Source organism: Rhagoletis pomonella, unplaced genomic scaffold, assembly GCF_013731165.1.
Source record: "Rhagoletis pomonella isolate Grant_MI unplaced genomic scaffold, Rhpom_1.0 Rhpom_scaffold_00002, whole genome shotgun sequence".
Lineage (NCBI taxonomy): Eukaryota > Metazoa > Arthropoda > Insecta > Diptera > Tephritidae > Rhagoletis > Rhagoletis pomonella.
In genome coordinates, this window is record NW_023458556.1 from 14,129,881 (window position 1) to 14,140,292 (window position 10,412).

The window sequence follows — 10,412 nt, forward strand, 5'->3', positions numbered from 1 at the left end:
GCATGCTGCAGCTGAGACAATACCAAAGCCAAGGAAATACAAAGTAAAATGGCGCCATCGCTGTTGTTCGTCTTAAATAGGAATATGCAAATAAATATCCGCGCATTACAAATGTAAATGCAATGCAAACAAAAGAGCAAAAAGAAGAAGAAGCAGCAGATAAAACAGAAATTTGTAACTGCAGTTGAAAGCGCAATGCAAAATATACAAAAAATAGCATTGACATATTCTTAATGAAGTTTGCATTCGTGCTACTCTCGTTCATCGAATATTCGATTTAGAATGATGCCCGTACGTGAATGTATAAGTAAATTTAGCATGACGTAGTGTACCCATTAGTATGTGATTGAAATGGAGAAAAGTTTACAGAGAAATAACAACAAAATTGTATAGAAAAGGTAGCGCTAGGCAAGGCGGGTGCACGTGAAGTTGCATAATTATGTGAAGGCTAGCGGGGGAAAAAAACGTGTGCACGTCGGAAATGTTATGCTTTCGATTCCGTTCTTACCTTCTGCGTGGGTATTGCGCTTTTTTCTTTTGCTTCTATGTATACTACTACATCCTAGCTGAAGACGGCGAAAAACAATAAAACAGAAATTGATTTGCAAATTTTGTAATGTGAAGCTAGTCGATGTTTGACTGCATTCAATTAGCAGAGGCTGCTTGCACTTGAACCCATCTACATTGAGCTAAGTCACAATACGATTTTTTTTAAAGTACTATGCAGGATAAAATTAAAGTTAAATGAAAGTCACACTACATCAAGGAAGTGGTTGGTTGCAAGAGTATCCAACTAACTCGGCAATTCTGTCTAAAATAGTTGAATTTCTGTTGAAAGTGTGCTCTGCCCAATACACAAGAGTCGCGCCAACTACCGCGAAATCAGCCTTCCAAGTATAGGTCTTATCGCGTGTTTTGTGTGAAAGACTGATGCCTGCCGTGAACGAACTGATTGGACCTTATCAGTGTGTCTTTTGAGCTGGAAAATCCAGCACCGATTAGGTATTCACCATACGCAAAATCTTGGAAATTACTCGCGCGAATAGTATTGACACACATCATCTTTTTGTCGATTTCAAAGGCACACAAAGAATTTGTCTTTATGTCGCGATATCTGAATTTCGTATCGCCGCGAAACTAATACAGCTATGTAAAATGACGTTGAGCAATACTTTAATTCTTTAATCTGAGGCTGGAACAATTTACTACAAGAGCGTGCAAGTGAGTTCTGCCTTTTCCAATTTGGTAAGGCAGCAAAGCGACTATGTTCGGTTGTAAATGATCTAATAAAAAATAAAATAAATTAATTAACTTTAATCACAATTATAAACTAAATTTTCACAGAGTGCAACTCAAATATAACTTACTGCAATTAAAGTAAAGTGTAAATATTTGAAAAAAGCACCAATTTGTTTAGTCCGGTAGTTAAATATTACCGTTTTCGGTCGGATAATATCGTTATTTTTGTTTAAAAGCCATTTTAGACCTCTTTCATTTGATACCAAACCTGTTTAATTTGGATAAGTGGTATGTTAATTATACGTAAAGGACTTTTATTTCGGAATAAAGAATATTTGCCAAGTTTAACTAAAAAAAAAAAAATTATGATATTTTCGGTCCCTGGTTTAAACTAAAGTTTTCTTAGTATTCTTCCGTTTGACATCCATATTTTGATATTTCATATAACTTGTCTATAAATTAACAAAATTTGACAAATCAAGCAGGTGGAAACACTCTACAAATTATTTTCAAACTACCAACTTCTGAAACCTCTTTCGTTTGGTGCACATTAAATTAAATTTAATTTGATTTTTTAAACAGCTGGCAACCCTTCTAAAGTTAAGTTAAATAACAAAGCTTTTCAAAACCATTTCGATGCGCACACATTTTGTAATAATTAATTTTTTTTTTTTGTAAATAACTTTAAAATAATTTTTTTAAGAGGTGGCGACTCTTTTCAACTGCACATCTGCAGTTCAAGCCCTTTAGTTTGACACCTAATTTTGGAAAGTCAAACGAACCGTGCGGATATGATGTCATTGATTATTAAATAATTTGAATTTAATGGTTCAACAGGTGGCAATCCTTTTCGAAAAAATAAAACCAGTTTGCCCACTTGCAGAGCACTTTAACTAGACATCCTCTTTGTGAAAATCGAGCGAACGTTTATTACTTGTTTAATACCAATAACGTATGTATGTTGTTGGTTTGTATACACTTACATATATACCACTTGCATAAGTATTTCACACGCCAATTGATTTTAAAAGGAATTTCTGAAAAATATTTTATAATAAATTTAATTGACATAAATTGAGTAAATAAATATTTGCAACAAGGAAATTATATTTTAATTAAAATAAATTGAAATACTCCACAATTGCTGTAGTAGTATTGAATTTAAATTCGAATTTAGAAAAATCCAAAACATTTGAAAATGTTTGCGCTCTAAAATTCATTTGCACACACAAAAGACTTACACATTGCAATTTTAAAACTCTTTCATGCAAATTAAAGTGGCGCAATATTTTATATTTTATCGATATATTGAACATTTAAAACCATATACATACATATGTATATTTATCGGTGCAACAGATTCATGTAAATGAATTGCCACAACAAGCCAGTTGATGGCTGTTAAGTGGCTGATATGCGCATTGTTGTGCTTTTATATACATATATAGAACATGTACACACGTACGTATATTTGCCTGCACTTACCCGAGTATATCAACTTTTATAAAACTACAATACCAGCACAGCACTATGTCCTTGAATACTTGCCTAGTAGAGTGCAATGCAATGCCATCAACAAATTGCTTTTGTGTATGCAGTTTCAACAAGCGAAAGTTGCCGACAACCAATAATCCCATGGAAAAACACTATGTGGGGCAAACAGGCAGGGGATACATATGTATGTATAAAAAATTGGAACATTGCAAATAGGCACAAATGCAGAATTTTCAATACCGCATCGCAGCCAACAATCAAGGCTTCCTCTATCCACACATTGCGCCCGCAAACCACACAGCCCAGCTGCCCAGGTGGCTGGCCGCCACCATTGCCTCGTGCGCCACTTTCACACAACGCCTACACTACAAAAATGTCAATAATTAAAAGCAATAAACAAACCAGCTCCCACCCACACGCTATTACGCAAACATAAACTCAGAACGCAACAAAACTCGCGCGCGCATTAACGCAGAAGTTGGTACGACGACACATTGCATACTACATATAAACATGCCTGGGTACTCGTAAATGAAAATCGCTCATACGCAGCGTAGCACAAAATTATTTTTACGGTAAAGCGTAAACGTTTATTAATTTATAGCTCGAACATGTTTGTAAACTTACATAAGTACGATTTAATAAAACTTGCAGGCGAATCCGCTCGGTTTGAATTGCTGTACTTTTACCGAAATTGTTACGACACAGATTCAGCATTTGAGCTTGAGGGAGAGGGAAGGTTCTGACAAAATAATTTTTTATTTTAACTGTTATTTCAACATAGATTGATTAAAAGAAAAATACGGATAAAAATAAAATATTCCACAAAAACAGGGTTCAAATTTTCAAATTCCTACACATATTTTGTTTGTAAGTAAAATATTAGTGGCATGTGCTACTACGGCCGAGTAATCATAGTCAACTTATGTACAGTAGTCAAAAAACCTACAGTCGCACCAAACTTTGACAAGTTTTAAAATATTATTTTTGTTATTATTTAATTTTGGTTAGTTTTTATATAGTTCATTCTTTAACAACATCCGTATGAATACAAGTGTCACACGATTGGGTATTTGCCAAAATTTGGTGCAAATCGTGTCCCATTTGTGTGAATATCCAAATATTTTTCTTTATCCCAATCACGAAAAATAATTTGTTGAAATTTTGTATTGTCACATTTTTTTTATTTCGTCCCAATAGCCTAATATAAAAATGCACAAATCTGTACAAATGTACCAATCGAGTGACACTGCCTTACAAATTTTTGCAATTAAAAAAAAAAATCAACAAATCTTCGTAAAAATTTCGAGTTTTCAATTACATTCTTAGTCTGCGGTTTTGTAGCCCATTGAATTCTAGTAGAATAAAGTACAAGTTTCAAATGGTTAAAAATTACGATTGAATTTTTAGAATTTTTAAAAAAACTCGAAATTTTTTTAATATTACAAAAAGTTGGAAACTTGGAAACCCCGTGAAAATGGGTTAGTTGAAGAATGAACTACATTTTTTATAAAAAAAAATAACCAAAATTAAATAACAACAAAAATAATACGTTAAAACTTGGCAAAGAGTGGTTCGGCTATAACTTGTTTAATACTCTATGTATTTTTTTTATATTTAATTAGGCATGCACACTATACATAACGGTATGTACTAGGGATGTTAATTTTTCGTTTTTTTTACGTTCCAGAGATTTTAGGGATGTCGTTCTCTCATACCATAAAATTAATAATAAATAAATGGGTTTGAAAACTACATTAAATAATAAATACATTAATAAATAAATGGGTTTGAAAAACATTACAATTTTTTGGATTCACAAGAACGAATAGGTAAGCTTTTATACTGATAATGTTAGCACGACCAAATTCGAGGATGTTTTCGAGTCCTTAATATATAATTTTTTTCAAAAACAAATATTATGAAATTTCAGGGCTACACATTTTAAAAGGACATTTTCAATACTTGCCAGTCCTTATGCACCAAAAAAAATTGAATTCGCTTAAATTCTTCAGAATTTCCTCTTTAATTTGGAATCCGGACTTCTTCTCTAAGGGCATTTCACTGAATTTTTCAAATCATTTTTGAATTACTGACGTCAAAGTGAAAAACTAAAAACGCAACTTTACTATATTTGGCCCATGGTTAAGGGAATATATTGTTTTTTTTTTTGTGAAAAATTTACTATCGCACGGTGTTATATAATATTAACTATTAAACAAAAAATAAATATAGCCAATACTGGACAAGAAAAGGAATTTCTATTATTGCCATCAGTGCAAATCACAAATCCCGAAAATCCGGTGTTTTCGGCACCTAAAAAAGCCCCCCCCCCCCCCTGACTAGCTTGGAATATTTAGGCTTTTGAAATTAAATTTTGGGCGTTTTAACGCCATGTGGGCTAACTAGTAAATTTTAATGTTCCGCGGAGGTAACTTCGTGCTTCCCTGCCATTCTGTGATAACAAAGTTAGTACAAGTTATGGCCGAAATGCCCAAATTCTATCGATCTTGATTTTTTTTGACGGAGGCAACTTTTACTAACCTTTTAAATTTAATTAACTATTATACCATGGAAAATTATGTGCTAGTAACCATTAAAAAGAGTAGACCCGAATAAAAGGGCAAAATTGCATATAAATAGATCAGTAATGGCATAAGTCTTACCTATCTTTGATACTGATCTCTGGATCCATTCCAAACTGGTGCCAATTTGTGGCATGGCATGTACACATATATGTACATATGTATATGCACACATAATCAATTATACATAGCTATATATACACGTATGTATATACATATACAAATATGCAAATTTCGCTGATATACTTCACCGCTCATGTGTTATTGCCATTGAATTTGTTTTGGCAGTTCGCGTTTTAATAAATGTCATTGCCATTTTTGCATGTCCCATTTTACTTTATTGCAACTTTTATTGCATTCGCCACCAATGCGCAATGTCATACGCATTTACACTTTTGTAAAGGTTCTTATATATACATAGGTACATATGTGTTGCAAGTATACATATGTATATGTAAGTACAAGCCCATTTGTTTGCAAGTGCATCAAAAATTCATTTCCACCACTTGTTACGATGTCAATTCAAAAACACAATTTCACACTTTTCAATTAAATTGCAATCGCACTCAAAAATAAAACCAATTTAAATAAATATTCTTTGTGTAGTAGACAAGCGCTTTAGAAAAATTTAAGCGATTAAAGATGAAAAATAATAATTAAATTCTTATGAAATTGCTTGTATTCTAAAAAAACGCTGTAGAAATTTTTGCTTGGTTCTCTCTAAAAAACTTGCGTTTTCCAAGAACTTTTTAAATTCAGATGGAGAGAAAATTTTTTCATATAAAAAAATGTGCATATACACGGCGTGCTGTACTTCGCCTTAACAGTCTTTTTGTGTGGTTACTCCCTCCCAAAACGCTTATGGTGCCATTCGTATAAAAATAAAATGGATTTAAAGAGCTTTATGAAGTGAGATCTTGGGAATATAATTTATAGGCTTATAACTCGAGTTCACTTATCTCGCACTTTCTTCAAAGGTAAACTAATACGTTTTCTTATCAATTTAATGGAATTACATTTTTAAAATAGGTGGCAACACGCTTCGAAAATTTTTTTCAACACTAAACTTTCTCTTAAAACTCTTTAGTTTAATACTTGTATTGTAATATTTCATTTATTCTATAAATTTCATTGACTAAAGTTTTTCAAAAATGTGGCAACTCCCCTCAAAAATATTTTCGACATTAAATTTCCTAAGCCTCTTCAGTTTGATACCCATATTCTTGTCAGTTCAATTAAATTAAAATTTTCAAACCTGTTTGAATCGATGAGTTTTCGAGACGGGTTTCATTGCCTATCGAGTTATTCGAGTTTAACCTATTCAAGTTCTGGAAGGCGATCTTTGCTGCGACAAGCTCCAGTTAAGTATTTTTTATCTTAGATGCCATAAAATCCGGTTGTTGTTTAAAGAATCTCTCTCCAGTTATAGAAGAAATTATCTCAGATACTCTATTATCCACGAGGCGATTAAAAGCCTTTAGGAAAAAAATTGAAGTCGTGCAGTTTTACTCAACGACAGGATAATTTTTCATTTCTCCTTGCAAATCTATGCAGCTGACGAATAGCATTTCTTCTCTTGCTTTGAATTGTAAATGAGCTCATTTCTCAAGTGTGTGTACGATTGTTCTAATAAATTTCATAAGCATTTACCAGTTGAAGCTGTTGTTGTAATGAAAATTGAAACTTAATGCAAGAAAAGTAGAGCAAGTGTAACTTGGGAAAGTCGTGCCACCTATACATGTAAGTATGTATGTACATATGCAAAGACATTTCTATGAAACACATATATAGTATATACATATACAGATTTACTGACAGTACTTCATTTTATGTAAGTGTGTACGTAGGCAAACGACTACTTTGCAGGAGGAGAATAAGACAAAAAGTGACAGTTATATAGAAGCAGCTGAGTATGATGGCTGCTGCACCTCTTTCAAGAAAGTTGCAAATAGTTACAAAAAGTTACGGTTACAATAAAACTGGAAAGTAGAATGCAAATAAGAAGAAGACCAGATAGCGCAGAATAAACTAGTTGCCTCAGCAGCGTAAAATGAAGTGAAGTGTTGCAAAGTGTAGAAGATGCGTTGAGAATGTTTGGCGGCAACGTTGACAATAGAGGCATGACAGCAAAAAGTTTGTTACTGTATGCCTTGCAAATACATTTGTGTGTATATATATGTGTGTCTTCGCGTATAACAGCAAAGGTACTAAGTAATTCCGCATGCCCTACAACAAGCACTTGAATTGCAAATGTGTTACAACTGGCAGAGGACAACTAACAAAGAAAGTTATCGGCATTACGCCAAAAGGAACCCGGTAAAAAAAAAAACTGTGCTATTCAGCTGTAAAGAGAGTACTGCCGGATTAGTTTCGTTTCCACATTTACAGGAGATCAATTAGTCTCAAATCACATCTAGTGGCCACAACTGGCGATCAATTATTTGAATGCACTTAATCAACAATAAATATTTCATATGCGGCTTTGGCATTTAGACAGATCCCTGAGCTGAATGTAGAATTTTTTTTCTATTAAAAAAACAAAACGAGTAGTCGCTTCTCATGCCCATTCGGGTATTGATAAACAAAGGGTAAAATTAATTCTTCATGCTCATGCTCGAGCAAAATGGAGCACCTCATTCCATCTATAGATACCAAAAGTCGCATTACTCGCATATTTCTTTGCAATTGATCCCGCAGTCATCATGAAGTAGTCGAATTTTACCCAGGGGGGACTTATGCGGCAGCAGTGCGTGCATGCGGTATAGAGTGTTTTTGTGGATGTGTGCGCTATAAGGGTTTCATTTCTTTCTATTTTCTTATCATTTTGATACGGTGCCAAGTTGCCAAGTTGCAGCATATTACACACAAACATACACTCACGCATATACTGTCTGTGTGTATAAATAAACAAAAACTTATAAACTAAATATGACAAAGTGCAACCACATTATTCTTGTTCCCACAGCGTGTTTATATTTATACCAACAGGTGAGTTGCATGCAAGAGCCGCTTCTGTAAATGCAAGCAATATTTACTTATTTGCGTTCTCCAAAGATTCTAAGTTTCTAAGTTGGTTTCGCATACATATGAACGTATGTGCGTGCATACATGTTAGTATACTTATATGTTTATGTATGCTCAAGTTAAAGGGTTTTGATTACTTCTTTGTACCAACGGAGGAATTGGATGAAATAATTGGAAGAAAGTTTACTTGCGGTGCCATTAAACAAATTTTTTAATTATAAAAAAATTTTTTTATAGATGTGATTTTATAATTTTACCTGGAGCTGAATTTTTCTATTATTTGGGTCGATTGCATGAAATTAAGCTGTTACTTATGTTGTGAACGAAATTTTGAAGGAAGTGAGAAAAATTTCTTTTCTCACAGGTCTTTTCAAAGATTTGGCGTATTGTGAATACGCTGGTCTATGCTGGATTTGCCAGGTCTAAAGCCACACTGATAAGGCCCAATCAGTTCGATGACGATGGGTTTTCTGTATTTCACACAATACGCTCGATAAGACTTTGTAACCTGCGCTTCATTTGACCATATCAACTCCACGCTGCCGTATTTGAAGAGCAGCAGCAGATAGCTCGCAGGCTATCAGGCCTAGCGTGCCATTACTATTTGTAACTCGCCATAATCAGGTGGTGGAACATCGAATCTGTCATCGTAGACTAAGGGTTCGGGTTCATGTTCTCCACAGCTTTATGCGCTGCTACCAGTTGATAGGGTAGAAAAGTGTTCCCTCCATGGTTGTTCTAAGAGGAGTTCGCCCTGGTGTTGAAACTCTCCGTAAGTCGCCTAAATCTTTGGTAAAATTTTCGGGCGTATGTCGGTTTATTGACGAGTGCTCTCAAAGAGCAGGTGTGGGAGTCGAGTGGTGAATAAATTGGCCTTCTGTTCGGATTGCAGAATTTTGAGTATTTGCCTAGACCAAATTCGTATGGATGAAGCCTATTGTTTTATACACAATTTCACACCAATTACATATATATTATATTCCGATTAGGAAACAAGCTAGATATAAATATAAGTTTCACTTCTACATTGTGGTTCAGGCACACTTACTTTCTATTTTTATTTCCTCCATAAATTGTTAGCGGTTATTTTCATACTTATTTTTTCCATCATATTATAACTGTTATTGTAAGATTTAGTTTTTTAGTTCATAAAAGATTTAATTCAGTCATAAAAACGAAGTTCCCATTATAATGGTTAAAAAAAATTATTTATATTGGGGTTAAAAAAAAAGTATTTTTATTGGGAAAAATCCATAGTAGAAACCCTTTCTGATTGGAAAACGTAATAAAAGGTATTAGTTAATTTTAAATATGACGAATGATTCGCGTTGATACATAGACCAGGTCTGCCGCTTCCCTTCGGCTAAATAGTGACGTGTTTCCCAATGAACGAAGACTCTATGCCTGTTGCCGCGACCCTGGTGTTAAGACCCTCTGATACAGATGGGCAACTTTTATTACGTCTTTCCAAAATCTGTGCGAATAAATCACACTGCCCAAATTTGCTTTGGGTCTCGAACATCCCAGAGCGATGCTCCCTAATTTGTACGGCTTCATTTTAGGAACTTGGTCAAACACTTAGTAATAGTTTAATCGCCAAAATATTATTATTTCTAAGACACCCTGTTCTTCGTACAAATTTTAAAACTCCACACCGTATTTTCCATAAATTTCACGACAATTTGTCTCCTTTTAGTCTCTGTAAAACTCAAAACTTAAAGTTCAAAATCCGAAATGCGAAAATAGCAACTGTAACAGGTAAAAGTTTAAATTCTGTGCTCTGGTGTGTAGAAACAAAATACTTATATTAATGTGCGTGGCATACGTTGCGTATACGTAACATTACCTAACCTACCCACAAGCAATGAGACAAAAGCAATAACAAAATTAAAAGCGGTTAAGGCCAGTATGCAGCTCTCAAGTAAAGTAAAACATCCATTTAAAATTACGTACAAGAAATGGCTAAAAAATTTGCTTGTGTAAAATTTTCTTGAGGCAGTAAGCAGTTTTTAAGAAATATGCTACGCTTTCTACTACGGTTTTCTAAAGTTTTTTTTGTAAAAAAAAGCA